Below are 14918 nucleotides of genomic sequence, written 5' to 3'. Positions count from 1 at the left end.
GATGAATAAACTGAGTGAACAGCTAAAGGGTGAGAACATAAAAAACCCCTCTGATTCAGACAACTATAGTTTCATGTTTATATTCAATCTATGAGGGGGACAACCTGGGCAATCCGGGACGGATCAATGTTGTACATTTGATGTGTTTTCAAGTTTAGCACAAAAACTTTATTCAAAACCAGATTTGGGCCACTTTCATTCAGATATTGGTTGGATATTTTTGACCTAAGTCTGAACAGCCAGGTCTCAATGCATGACACTTTTATAGCCCGTGTGCAACAGACCCCAGGCATTCACAATTATGGACAAGTCTGCTGCCAGCAGAGCAAACTGTGATGATGAAAAATATGACAAAGTTAAACCCGAAAAACTTCAAAAATAAAACTACAGACGCTGCAACAAATGGAAGTACAGAATCAGACAGTGGACATTATGGCTCTTAACTTCAGTTAGTGCACACTAGATCTGAATAATAATAATAATGATAATAATTTATACTTTATTAATCCCAAAAAACTTTATGTGTGGACACAAAAAATACTTTATTAATGTAACCGAATCCCCAAATTTTTGGGGTTCAGTGCCTTGCTCAAGGGTACCTTGGCAGTGCTCAGGAAGTAGACTGGCACTTCTCCAGCTACCAAACCAATTTCCGGACTTGGTCCGTGCCGGGACTTGAGCTGGCGACCCTCCGGTTCCCAACCCAAGTCCCCACAGACTGAGCTACTGCCGCCCCATAATCTCCATTTCTGTTATTTTCTATGTCATGTGCGGTGCGTCTGAATGTTCAAGACAGATCACAGAGTGGCATAGGGCTAATACAAAAATATGAAAACATAATTACATATCTTACACATTAAAATCGACTTTCTGTTCAGTTAGCCAAAATATCAGCTTCTCCGTTTAAACAAACGTAATGTTATCATGCAGCTTGCAGTGTCGGTACAAGCAGTAAAGTAGACCTAGGAGGAGGGGCCGAAACTGAATGTTGTGTTTACAAGCTGCAACGAACGACGCTGCCAGCTCTACCTTTCAGGCTTGCAGGGAAAACGCAGCTAGGTAGATAGGAAAGGTGTCAATAAACATCATATAGCCTCAAGGCTAACATCAGCTAGCACCGTAAAAAACAAACTGAATCTCATCCCTGGGTTTCTCTAAAGATCTGAGTCTCCACTTACATTTTCTAAAACACTTTTTTATTCAGCCTTCTGTTTTCTTTCTTTGGATGCACATGTTTCACTCTCCGCGGATCCTTTACTCACTCAGGCTACTTTACCTGATCGAGGGAGTTACGTTGACATTGCTACTGTTGCGCATTTTGAAAATCTTCCACTCTCTGTGTGCTGACACTACTCTCTTTTGAATCACACGATGTGCAAACAGGCGATTAGTTAACATTAGAAGAAGAAGAGGGGGAGAGTAAGAGCGCAGGGAGAAGGCCCAGGAAAAGTCTGTGGAGCAGGTACAGCTCAAATGGTTTGTACTGAAAAAGGAAACAACAACAACACAAAGATTACAGAGTATAATTCATCTTGTGCTTCAGTCTGACTTTTATCCTTTCTCAGCATGATTGAAAGAAGAAAACACTGCAAGGGTTGAAAGAAGAAGCAGTCCAAAGCAGGCAAGCTAATCCAAGCAGCAGGCATAAAACCAAAGGTCCAAAAACACACAGGCAAACTCCAGGAGAAAAGATAACATGACCAAAAACATGAGGGCTAAACACGAGGGACGGCTGGACTGCTCAGTATGAAAACAAACGGTCACAGAGAGGCAGAAACATGGAGCTTACTTACACTGGGAAGGTGAGGCTAATCAGGCACAGGTGAAACCAAACAGGGTGGGGCAGAAGATCACAAAGCCAGGAAGTGAAGTGTGTGAAGTGAGAGGAGAAGGGACTCCAAAATAAAACAGGAAATGACATGTTTTAAGCCTTCTATGGTGAATCCTTTTTTTTTTTTTTTGCCCTGTAAAGATCTGCTAGGATGTGCAAAAGTCACGAGTGTACACAAACGAAATGGTGAAAGAAGAATGATGACGTTGGCACTGAGAGCTGGAAGTACGAGACTCTGTCAAGCTCAGGCAATGACTGTTTTTTGGAGGTTACATTTTTTGTTTGTTTCTTTCAGGGTCATCTAGCCCCGCCCCTCTTCCTTCCAAGTCTTTAGTCTATCACGTCTGTCTTTCAAATCATGACATGATTGTATGGCTCTGTGATCTCCTGATCTGACGCTTGGAGCACGCTGTGACCGCAGCTTAAGTCATGAAAATAGATAATTAACTGCAATCAACTCTTTAAGAGTCAAATATGACAGCCTGTACTTCCAGCTGTCCTTATCCACATTCTGCACTAAATAATGGATCTTTTCTTGAATGCTCCTCTTCTCAGTGTGCTCTTTGCTGATCCTCATTCATACTTTACTGTCACATCAAATCTGTTTAAAGAGATCTGCTGCTGTGTGGAAAAAAAGTTCTCCATCCCAACAATGAGCTGACTCTGTGCATTCAGTCCTGCCACACTTACCAGCTAACATGGGTGCAAAGTGCACTAATCCGTCCGACTCTTTTATAATCTGTGGCCTGCGGATAATGTGCCTCTCCTTACATAACAATCGTTCTTTTAATTCCAAACCTGATCTTATTTTGGTCTCTTGTGGAAACTCTATTTTTGTTTCCTTTGATTGCAATACCTGGATTTTTCTCCTTTGTCGTTTCAATATTGAATCATTTTTCTGACACTAAATTGCACCTGAATTTGAATTCTGAAAGCAACACAATCCTGCAGGTTTACTAAATCACTGCTCAGCTTTGACTTTGTCCACTTAGAAATTCCTTTTAATCTGTCTCATCTATTCCTGGCCGCCCTTCTGCCCTCATTCATACGCAGCATGTGGATTCTTTCTACAGTATGATGATCGATTCCTCTTTGATCTACACGACAGAATGACTCCCTGCTGATTCAGCCGAGAGCTTTACAGTTCCTGTGGAGGAAGAGGTGCACAAGGTTGCTGCGTCAGTCCAAACCTGACCTCCTGATGTCACAATCTGTCCATCAGTCTGCCAGCAGATTTAAGTGCTGTCCCTGCTTCCATTGAGTCAGCTTAAGGGGAAAAAACTGAAGCGCGTCTCTCCTCCAATTCTCTTTCAATCGCCCTGCCTCTTTTCATCTCCTCCTGAGAGAGTCTGCATGTTTATCTTTTGTTCTGCAACTGTCAGCTCCCTTTTTTCTTATTCTATGAAATTCACTCCCCAGCTGAGGAAATGATATTTACACTCCCGTCTGATGTGTTACACTTGAGCCAGCCAGCTCGACAATCATTAAATAAATCTCCGCCTCCAATCCCATCATGCCAGGCAGCGGTCTTTGAGTCCAACGCTTTCATTAGCAGCGACCACGCCAACTGATGTGTTTTCTTCTCTGCGTCCATTCTCAGGAAGAATACAAGACGAGAGCGTGGTGGCTGACTTTCTGGTTTGATGGATTCCCAGAGCCGTCACCGCTCCCGGATGTTGGCTGCTTGAAATGTATAAGACTTATATTTATAAGTGGGACGGTTATTTCCTGCAGTCAGTGTCTTTGTTTAAGATCATCTTAATAGGCTGCAACATTCATCCATCATTTTTAGCCATACAAAACAACACAATAATAGACACCACCAACATGAATGAGATCTCCCTTGAGCCTCTTATTGTGTGAAGACTGTTCTACATTAATAACCATTAGTTAACAGAGGGAAGGACAGATTCATGGAGCTGGAGGCACCACTGATTTACGGCCTCGCTCTCCCAGCTGAAAAGACAGTAAAGTACACCAGCTCAACAACTAATCAACTCAAGCATGATGCAATACACTCAACAATTAAAGACAGCGCAAAGAGGTCGGGATAACAAACGTTGTTGTTTGTACGGGAGCCCTGATGGGACACATATACTGTACAAACATTTGAAGTGACTCCGTCTTCCTGAGATAAAAAATCACCTTCCTGTTGTTTTCCGCAGATCTTGACTTGTTGATCTCGTTATTTCAAGACAACAACGCTGCTGATAACAAGTTCATGTCTCGAGAAACTAAAGTCCCAGTTAATCCAGCGTTCCTGTGATAAACGTTCATTCAGCTCCCAAATGCATTTCAATGAAGCCTCATCTGAGTATTTTAACATCAGGCTTATGGACTGTACTTTCTCTTCCTGTGAAATGTTTCAAATGTCTGATGACTCATCCTGCACTTTAAGGTCTTTTTCAACCAGTTAAAAAGCTTTGTCGAAGCTAACGAGCCAATCAAATTCATCCAAACGTTACGTCCCGTCCTCCTCTTGGGGTTAATTTGTTCTCATGTCGGACGAAAAAACACAGAAAGAAGCATCAGGTAGAGACGCTCAAAGTTCTGTATCACGGGGACTTAAACTTGTTTTCACTGGAAAATCAAGAGAAGAAGCCGGCATCTTGAGAAAACCAACAAAATATTCAGGTTAACCCTGGAAAGCTGAGCAAACAGAAATTAATGGATATGTCCCCTTAGGGCTTCCATACCCAGAACATCGTTATTCTGTATTATGTTCGGTGATGCTAAAAATGCAAAGAAGCCCAAGATCAAAACTCAGCCCTTTCAAGACATGTCTCATCGGATCAGGTCGCTGTCGTTAGCTAAAGAGCGTTTGTATAAGGCGCTGATTCATCATCGAGTCAGGAGAACGGCTTCTCCTATCAATGTGCAGAAAGAAGTCTTTACTCCTTTTGATGTAAGGTCTTTCTATCATCATAAATTAGAAACAAACAAAAAAAAGGCTAACAGCTGTTCAGCAGTCAGTGATATGTGGTCGCAAAGCTCGCTTCTGAAGAGACACACTGCTCACAGCTTGAGGAGCAATAACGTCCAGCTCCTCTCCCAGGCTCGTGCTGACAGCAGGGAGATAACAGCAGGAAGCTCCTGGGCTCCAACCATTACAGATAAGGAAAAGTGGAGCATGATCCTGTCCTTTCAGCGCGGCGTTCACTGCAGAGCAAGTGCTGCACTGCATTTACTTCATCCACACATACTGTAATACTGTCACTGGTTCTACAATTAACAGTAGTTGTGTTTCCAGGTGTGCGAGAGGGAGAGAAGAAAGATGATCAACACGTAGATAAATCCGAAAGACTTCCTGTTTTCCTTTTCTCAGGTCTCCGTGTACAAATCAAAGTGAATCATTATGGCTAAGCTCATTTTGAAGCAGAATCAATAACAGAGTTTCTGAATCCATACACTGTGCACCACTCTTGGTTTCTCACCCTTGTAATAAGCTCGTACAGAAACTGGATCATTACAGGACCCTTATCCTGAATAAACCACGGAGGGGCTTTTCTTACAAAATAATGACCTGCTCCAGGTATGCATCCATCCATTCATTAGTTTAACTGTGCAGGGTGCTGGAGCCAATCCTCGGTCATACCAAGGGAAGGGCTTGACGATTTTGTTTTTTTAAAGGTACCAGGAAAGTTAACGTCTTTATTGACAAGAAAGCAAGCTTTAAAACTCTCCCAGGATCCAAAGAAGACTGATTTCACAAAATGTTCTCTATACTATCGAGGCTTAATCAGGACTTTTGCATTGTTGCGCACTCTGTTTTTTTTTTTTTATAATAATTAAATGCAGAATGACTTCCTGCAGCTGGCTGCCACTTCTTGTACATGTTCGCACGTGTGGGGAAAAAACGGGATCTTTACGTCCTCTTTTATTGAGCCCATGTCTCCTCCTAACTCCAACAGCAGCAGCATGCTGTGTGCAACACTGGGCTCCTGGTTTAGCTCCTTTCAGAGGTGTTTAATTCAGACGCCGTCTTAATCAACACACTTTTTTCCAGGCTTGGTAAATCACAGTGCGTGTACTAAACTAACTTATTTGCATTTTCTTCTCCAAGTATTTTGCATGCTGGGGCAGAAACGCCTCATACTGCATATTCATTAAAGCAAACTAAAGGGACAATACGTGTTGTTTAGCTCATATGAAAGATAGCACATTTATTTGCGGGTAGTATCGAGTTGGCACACGTTTTAAGACACCCAAACCTTTCGTAAATCAGGCCCGGTTTGTGTCGTGCTTTTTCAACTTCTAGACAACAGACTACAGACAAACAAAAAGAAAGTATAGGCTGTGGTGAAATAGGTTAAAGTTTAAAGGTCATTATAAATGATTGCATCTCTCAACCTCTGAAACAAACTCAGTGAACTCTCTGCACAGAACCAACAGCTAAACAGCGTTACTCATCATCCACCTGGGAGCGTTTACATTACAGATGGGACCGATCTCCTTCACTTCACAGTGAATTAGGAGAGTCGACTTTCCTGCCACTGTCCTGAATACCTCTCTGCTTTTTCTGTTAGTGGAAGCTGAGCTAATCCAAACCCAGCGCATGCAGCCCAAAGCTCTAAACACACCTCTCTCACATTACTGTTTTGTCTCAACGCGCCTGCTTTTCTAGATTACTATACGGGGATCCTTTCACTCCCCTTTGTGTGTGCCTCATTAATAATGAAAGTGACAGCAGCCTCTGAGGAGCGTCAGAGGAGCAGTGAGGGGAGAGGGCCAAGGACGGGGCCGAGAACAGACGGACGTTAACAAGACGCTAAACGGACACAGCCAACATTTAAACAGATTTCAAACATCAGTTTGAGTCATTTTTTGAAGAGCTCGGATTAAAAGGATGTTGGACATGAGGATTAACAGCAAAGAATGAAACATAAATCTGATGAATAGTCCGATATAAGAGTGCAGTCCAATCACTCCTGACTTTCATATCTGATTTGATTTCTGAGTCGACTGATTTTAAGTGCAACCAAAAGATCATAAATGACTCCGACATTATTAGAACAGCTCATGTTTCTTTTTTATGATTTCTCAGTCTGTTTGCCTGTTTTAATTGAATCATGATGAGAATGACAGTCTGACAGAGTGGGAGTCGTCAGTCAGTCAGAAACATGCTTTGCATTCATCGTGCTCGTTAATGATCATATACGGTTTGAAAACGTTATCCACCCTATCTGCTGAAACTTTGATCCAAATAAAAAATTTTCAATAATCCTGAGACATCCTTAGTGTTTATAAGATACCAGGTTCACTATCTCATTATCAGTAAAAACTAACAATTAATGCTGCGGAGGAAAGGATGTCTCATGAAACAGATTTTCCTTATGTCTCTACATGCATCTCTGGTGGGAGGGACGAAGACAAAGTCAGACTTAAAGCTGTTCGTTTTCACTTACTGACCTTGTTTACTTTAGATCCTTGCTTTGTGTTGTACTTACTCTCAGACGTACGTCTCTGCTTTTATCCAAAGTGAATTGTTGTAGTTTTAGTAGCAAGGTGAGGAAACGTTGATGCAACTGAGGAGACATGAGAAGCAGCCATTGTGCAGCTCCCTGCTTGTCTTCAGTAGTCACAGCTGCCTTGTTTACCCCACCGTCTCTTTATTCTGTGTTTTATTTCCCCCAAGAGTCAGTCAGTCATCAAACCATCTCCTTGGCTCCTTGTGGCTTTTTCTGTGAGCTCTTGTGTTTTTGTCTGTTCTTTTTGTAAAGCACTTTGGGCTGCATGTTTTATGTAGGAAAGGTGTTTTAAACTGCAAACAAAGCTGAGTTGAGAGTTTAGACTTTACCTTTTTTTTATTACCCTGGTGTTTTTTTTGTACTTGAAAAGGGATTATATTTTTGTTTGCCTTATTGTTTATTTTCTGTGTAGCGCATATCTAAATCACAAATGATTATTTCCAGAGCTTTTAGCCTCACAGTATGTGAAGTCCAAACCTCATTAAGTATCGACAGTATGTGACAGAGTAGGAGCAGATTCAACCTTGAACTGTAAGTCTCACAGCGAAGCACAGACTCACATTTCCTACTGGCCGTGGATTCCCAGCGTCTTCTGAGACGCTCTCCGTGACACACTTCAGCCTACAGTACGGCTGACACGAAATGATTAATGCACGGCTCTACTTAGGACTTTTTGTAATTACTGAGAGAATAGAAGCTAAACCCACAAAGGGAATAGCTCTCGCAGTAAGACATCTGTGATGAAGCGAGAGCTGAGCCTGCGACACGTGTATCACACTGACATCTTATAATGATGTTTGACCCAGTATTTGAAGATGTTCTGTTTTATGAGCTGTGGAATCAACCACAGTGATAATCCTGAACTAAAACAAAAGCATGTTATCCTTAATACATTTCATTTAGTCCTTTTCATTCCATATTGATAGCACTTCTATCCTCAGCGCCTGCACTTCACCACTCCTTTTATTGTTTATTATTTAATAAAACTGACCTTTTACATTTTTAAATTTAAAGGAATAAAGCCTCAGAAACTGATCGCCTTGAGCCGTCCACAAACCTTCATTAATGTTCTCTGTTTGGTGTTTTATTCTGTAAGTTAAATTATAACTCATAATACTCTGTCTGACTCGGTGCCAATCTGTGAAATATTCTTTCTTAGAGATGAGACAACAAACCAACTTTATCATAGAGATGAATAAGTCTGATAAACTTTATGAGCATTCGTGCTTCTGTTGCACACCTGAAAGTGTTATCAGGTTCTTCTTCTTCTTGCATCTTTTAATGCAAGTTGTTAAAAAGTCAAAACAACCGAACACACAGAAGTCAGTCAGTAAAAAATATTAAAGGAGCGATACGTAACTCTGACACCTTGTGTTTAAAATGTGTACTGCAGTCTAAATTCAAAACAGCGCGTTGTCTCAGCCCCCTCCTCTCTCCAGTCGATGCTTGCACAGGTCACCATGTGGTGGACACTGTAGCTTCAGTGTTTAGCCAGCTCTGCATGTGGTGGACACTGTAGCTTCAGTGTTTAGCCAGCTCTGCATGTGGTGGACACTGTAGCTTCAGTGTTTAGCCAGCTCTGCATGTGGTGGACACTGTAGCTTCAGTGTTTAGCCAGCTCTGCATGTGGTGGACACTGTAGCTTCAGTGTTTAGCCAGCTCTGCATGTGGTGGACACTGTAGCTTCAGTGTTTAGCCAGCTCTGCATGTGGTGGAAACTGTAGCTTCAGTGTTTAGCCAGCTCTGCATGGGTCTGTAAAGCTTTCTGCGTTCTAACCTCTCTCCATGTTTCAAAAGCATCTCCAACATTGATCCTAGTTTGAGCAGCTTTCTGCTGCTGGAGCTTATTAGAAACATGCAGAGGCTTTTTATCTCGGGTACAATCACTTCTATCTGAAGCAGTTCCACTGCCCGCTTCCATCGCTGCAACACCTGTTCACCTGATAACTGCTCTCATATCTGACAAACCCAGGGGCGTCCAAAACGACCTTCAAAGCCCCGCCTACCTTCTCTGGTCCAATCAAATCCATAGCATTCAGGAGCAGAATCTAAAGTTAGAAGGAGGACATACTGGCTGCTGCATTGTTGTCAGAGAAGCTTCAACACAGCAGGTATGCTTAACGTTTTATGTGTTTTATTGAGCAATTGTTTGGCGATTTTGGGGCCATTTTCTTAAACGTTTCTTTATCGCATTTAGATTCAGTCCACTTCTGCACTGCTGCGGTCACAGGAGATGCATTGTGAAATGAAGGTGTTACTTTTTAACTTTCAGTCCACATTTTTAGATCTATAAAACCAAGTGTACACTGATGATAACACGACTGCCTGTAGTGATTCTGCTCCTCTAATGTAATGTTTTCACCTTCAGGGGAGCCACGTAAGCATCTCCGTGTCTGCCTGTACATCTGGTGTTACTTTATGATTCTCTCCTTGTGTTTTGCTCTGATTTTTTTTGCTTTAATTTTGTTTCAAAGTGCTTAAAGCCTAAACAGTTCTAGGGGAGTGTTGTCCTGTGTTTTTTGTTTTTTTTGTTTTTACCTGTTTAATTTTGTATTTATTGCACCTGGAGTTCCTCCTCTGGTCTTTTCAAAAAGTTATAATTTTGTCTCATACGGCATGATTTATTCAACGCAGGTTTGGGTGGCAGACCTGCTTGTTGGTTGTTAAGTCTCCGAGATTTGCACCACCGGCCAATGAGAAGGGATTAAAAAGTTACAGAGCAGTGTACCTGTACATCTGTTTCTGAGATTTGTGTATCCTGGAGGGAGAGGTGAAGTGTGTGTGTTTGTGTATGCATTTGTTTGTGTGGCCTGGGGGGCTCATCAAGAGATCCCGGGGTGCAGCACCCTCTGGATGTGATCACATCTCTTCTCATCCAAGCTTTTCGTCTCCTGGTATTCATCCCTTCACTTTCATGTTTTCTTCAAAACGACTTAAAACAGCAGTGAATTGTAATGATTGCTCGCAGCGCAGACAGGATCTTTAAAAGCCTAACATGTTGGTGCAGCATGCCACAGAAACAGCAGGGGGGCGCTGACTGATCTCCAGACCAGGGGCCATTTTAAATCCAGATTTAATTATCAACGACAGTGATTGAATAATGGAAGGTTACAACATGACAGCGTGTTCACCCTCAAATCTATCGGGACGTTTTTAACTTAAAGACTGACGCCCCTTTATGACCTACAAACCAAACTAAAGTATCAGTAAGATAGCATAGCTTTTGTTTGTTTACCTCTTACTCTGCAAAGGTGACTCCACCAGCGGACCATGATCGGTCACTAAAGAAAACAAGGAGCGCTGCAGGATTTAATTATAATCCTGAGAAAGCCCCAATCCTCCTCCTCGACAAGTGTAAGTGTGTGTCATGGTTTGGTTTTGTTCTGTATTTAATCCTGTTTTAGTTTTCATTATTTCCCTTGTGTTCTGTGTATGTATGTTCTTAGTGTGGTTTACTTTAGTCCTGAGTGTGTTTCCCTGTGTCCTTGTGTTCTTCTATGTTGCCTGTTAGTTTATTTCCTGTCTTGTGTTTTAAGTCTAGTCTTTAGTGTTTCCTGTTTTATTTTGTAGATCTGGTTTTGGTGGTGGTGTCAGTGTTGGGTTTTACTTTGTACGTGTCCTCAGTGTTCTGGTCTTGTGTTCTTGGTTCCTTGTGTTTCCCACCTTTGTGATTACCCTGATGTTCCTCACCTGTCTCGTTAGTCTCACCTGCGTCTGATTACCCCTTGTCTGTTTAGTCTCTGTGTTTGCCTCAGTTTCTTGTTGGTTCATTGTCATTGTCTTTCGTATGTCGTCGTCTTTGGTTGCTGCTTCTCCCTGCTCCCTGTGTTTTCTCCGTCGTGGTTTTTGGATTTTGGTTTTTCTAAGTAAGTTTTTGTTTTGCCTTTTTGTTAAAATAAATTATTGGTTATTCTGCACTTGGGTCCTCCTCTCCTGTTTCCTACCCGGAACGTGACAGTGTGCTTTATTTACAAAAGCATTGCAAGTCATGGCTGTGCACTCTAGACTGTATAAAACATGGACGTAGTCACAGTGACATGTTTGAAGCCTAGCGATGGCGGTCAACATGTTAGTAAGGGACAAAGAGGTGAAGGTCCTGAAACATCTGCGCGGCAAATAAAGAAAACAGTTATGTTAGCTGCCATTTTTAGTATTTAGAAATAAATTCACATCTAGCCATATCAGAAATGAAGAAAAAAAAGAGGGCAGCTTGTTCTCACTTGATTCGAAAACCGAGATTTTCTGCAACTCCGTCACCGTTCCTAAACAAATCCTGTCGGATTAATATAAATCCGATAAGATTTTGCCAGCTGCAGCAGCCTAGGTTGCACGAAAACGGTGTGATCCAAGTTCACTGCGTAAAGAAGAGCAGACAATTTAAGGAAGAATGGACTGAAAGATGTGCATTCATTTTCCTTCCAACCAGCAGAAGACCCGCGTGCTTAATATGCCAGGAGACTATAGCTGTGATGAAGATTTCCAATTTGAAACGGCATTACAAGACGAAGCCTCAAACAGAGACATTTCCTCAAAATTCAGCGTCTTATCAAGCTGCAAGCAAGAGTCTTGTCACATCCATGAACCAACAACAAAAAACAAGCTCCAGATACACATTTTGTTTTTAATATTACAGTGTTATTGCATGTGCCCTGACCTTTTTAAAAAAAAAAAAAGTGGCCCTTAAAGATTTATATTTGAGTAACCCTGCAATCGAGGGAAGAGCACTTATAATAACAGAGGTTTATACATTACATTTCAGCACAACATAGAATTATGGAAGTGCATCTCATATCCCATTACAAAACATCGCTCAGTCTAGCGTGCTGAAGAGAGCATATATCATCAGGCCAACAGTTCAATTTTCTTCTCTGCACATACTAGACTGTCTCCTGCTAATTGATTAGCACTCTGTTTGTAAATGGATCATGTAGAAAGATCTCAGCTGCTCTCCATCATGTTGGTCTGCAGTCATATGTTAGCAGGAGCTGTTTGTCGGTGGTCTTATGTAAAAAAAAAAACACTGGGATTACAAATGGCTGAAACAGGTTATGTGAAGTATGGTTCAGTTTAGAAGAAGAATAAATAATGTTGAAAGACGAGCGTGTGGCTTCCTGTTGTTTCTGCAGTCGACTCTGTGCGGAAGCCTTGTGTTGTTTTCACCCTGTCAGGATTCATTAACGTGCTCTTTGGGTGTGAAGCGATGTGTTGTGTTGTGCCACATAACAGGTGACTTCATGCACTCCACTGTTCCAATGCACAGAGGACATGTTGCATTTTTGATTTTTGGAGATTTCATGTGAAGAAAAAAAGACCTGTTTATCAAAACCTACAGCAACGCTTCTCTTTAAACTCCCGTGTGACAGAATGATTGAAAACGCTTGACACTTTTTCTCACACTTGCCTGGTTCAAGTTAAAGAACGAGGCTTCTTCCATTTTCTCACTTTTTTTTTTTTCCTGCTGTCAACACTTTTGAAATGAATCACACCCAGCTTTCAGAGGAAATCTGCACCTTTCTGACACATGAAATGATTTCTAAAGCTTCAAATTCCCAACTTTCACAGTCTCCCCTGCAGCAACTGTTGTTCTTAATTTTATTGCAGCTATTTCTGTATTTCCACATGTTTTGTTTGCTTCCACTTCACACAGACACGGGGAGCAAATAAATGAGCAATGTTCACATGCAGTCAGTCTATTTATGCAGTGCTAATATTCAACTCTGCTGCTATTTCCAGACGTTTCATCTTCAGTGTTCACACGCTCCCTCCTCTGAGGTCAAACTAATTGGTGTAAAAATAGGACATGTTTCTCAGATGTGACACATCTCAGGTTGTAAAGAGTTTATTTTGTGTCTTTTTTTAGAGTCAAGTTTCATTTCATGAGAATGGTGACCAGACATGTTTTTTTTTTTTATCCAAAAGAAGGATTTGGTGCTCAAGTTGAAAAAATAAATCTGTTGCTGAACTAGAGTCCTTGCTCTCTAGAAGCAGCTCACAGAATACCAACAAGCATACATTTTAAATGTTTCTGAGCGTTTTACTAGAGGGGGAAATATAAGCCTCAGACTACGACTTCAATTTATCTAGTTTAACAAGGCAATTCAAAGTTAAGTTACTAAGTTAGTATGAAACCTGTAAACTGATGCCATGCACGTCATCTTTTAGAGCATGAGTCGTTTTTCACATCCCTTCTCCAAAGACAGAAGTTTTAAAATCATGACAGATATTTCAAAAGCAGTGTTTTATTTTGCAAATGAGAAGCCAGTTCACATATTTTCTTTGCTCTCATACCATGAACACACACCAGGGAACATGAAATTGTAGTTTTATCTCTCACAACAAGATATTCACATGCTAATGGTTGTGTGCAAGAGGGAGCAACTTACCACGTCACGTGATTTCTTTTAAACCCACGGGATCTTACTGGAAGGAGATGGTGGAAAAAAAGGGAGATCGGCTGACTTCAAACTGCTGCGGTGATGCTTTTCAATTTGCACAAAACAGACTTATACGTCTGGATGAAAATCTTTGGGAAGGTGTCAGCAAAGGTTCAGCAAGTACTGGAGGGCAGATTGTACCTCTGCCTCTTCCGTCAAACACGCACACAAACATTTACAATCTGAATCGGCAACGGTTGCCCTATTCAGACTGCCAATTCAAAACATGACATTTATGATGTTTTGCCTTCAACATGAATATCGTGGAGGCGTAATAGGGGAAGAAATGACACCCCCACGGCGCCATCTTTGGAGGTGGAAAACATGCTGTCCTACTGTGAGTGAGTGTGAGGACGAGGAGGAAGGGGAGAGTCTGCTGGTCTTCTTCGTCATGCTGGGTTAATAATCACCAGTGTCCCAGAAAGGAAAAGAAAAACACAAGCTGGTAAAAGTGCAGCGCTCTAAGTGAACCTTGCTTAAACTGCTTCATGACAGCGAGTAGCTTTAAGATGAGAAGGTTTGTCTTCAGTGTTTGAACGCGTCCTCTGTGAAGACGCACAGAAGTGTTAAAAGTGGACGACATTCGGTGTGACTTCAGATTCAAAGGAGACTCTTTGAGAGATCGACAGGTCCAAAAAGAAATATACTAATAGAAGTGTCAGTGTGAAGACTGTCGTGGTCAGTGTATGTGTGTGTGTGTGTGTGTGTGTGTTACAGTGTTAAACTTTTCCACATCTGTGAGTGTGCTTGCTTAGTAAAGTATTAGTGGAATTCCTCCTGCTATGTGTGAACTGTTAGAGACTGCAGTGCCTCGGGCTCTCACACTCAGCATTTGTTTTGCATGAAACTTGTTTAGTTTTGCTCACATGTGTTGTTCTAAAGACTGCCAAGGTCTTTGTTAAAGGCTGGTAACTATGAAGACACCTTTAGGACATCCTGCTCTGTGTTTCAAAACTGTTTTTAATGTCTGTTTTGTCAGTTTGGTTTCTCTTATCATAATCCGTGACATATATTTGATTAAGTTTGAAATTTAGAGTCAATACATTTAGAAATCACGATTGGCTGTCTGACAGAATCATCATAAATGCAGCTCGATAACGACGTGCGTGATGGACTCTGTCAATATTTACAGCGAGGGATCGCAGTTCAATCAATCTGTGGTTTTAGAAGAGGGGAAGATAACTC

Source organism: Symphodus melops, assembly GCF_947650265.1.
Source record: "Symphodus melops genome assembly, chromosome: 12".
Lineage (NCBI taxonomy): Eukaryota > Metazoa > Chordata > Actinopteri > Labriformes > Labridae > Symphodus > Symphodus melops.
The sequence above is the reverse complement of the archived record's forward strand: the minus strand, read 5'-3'. Positions refer to the sequence as shown.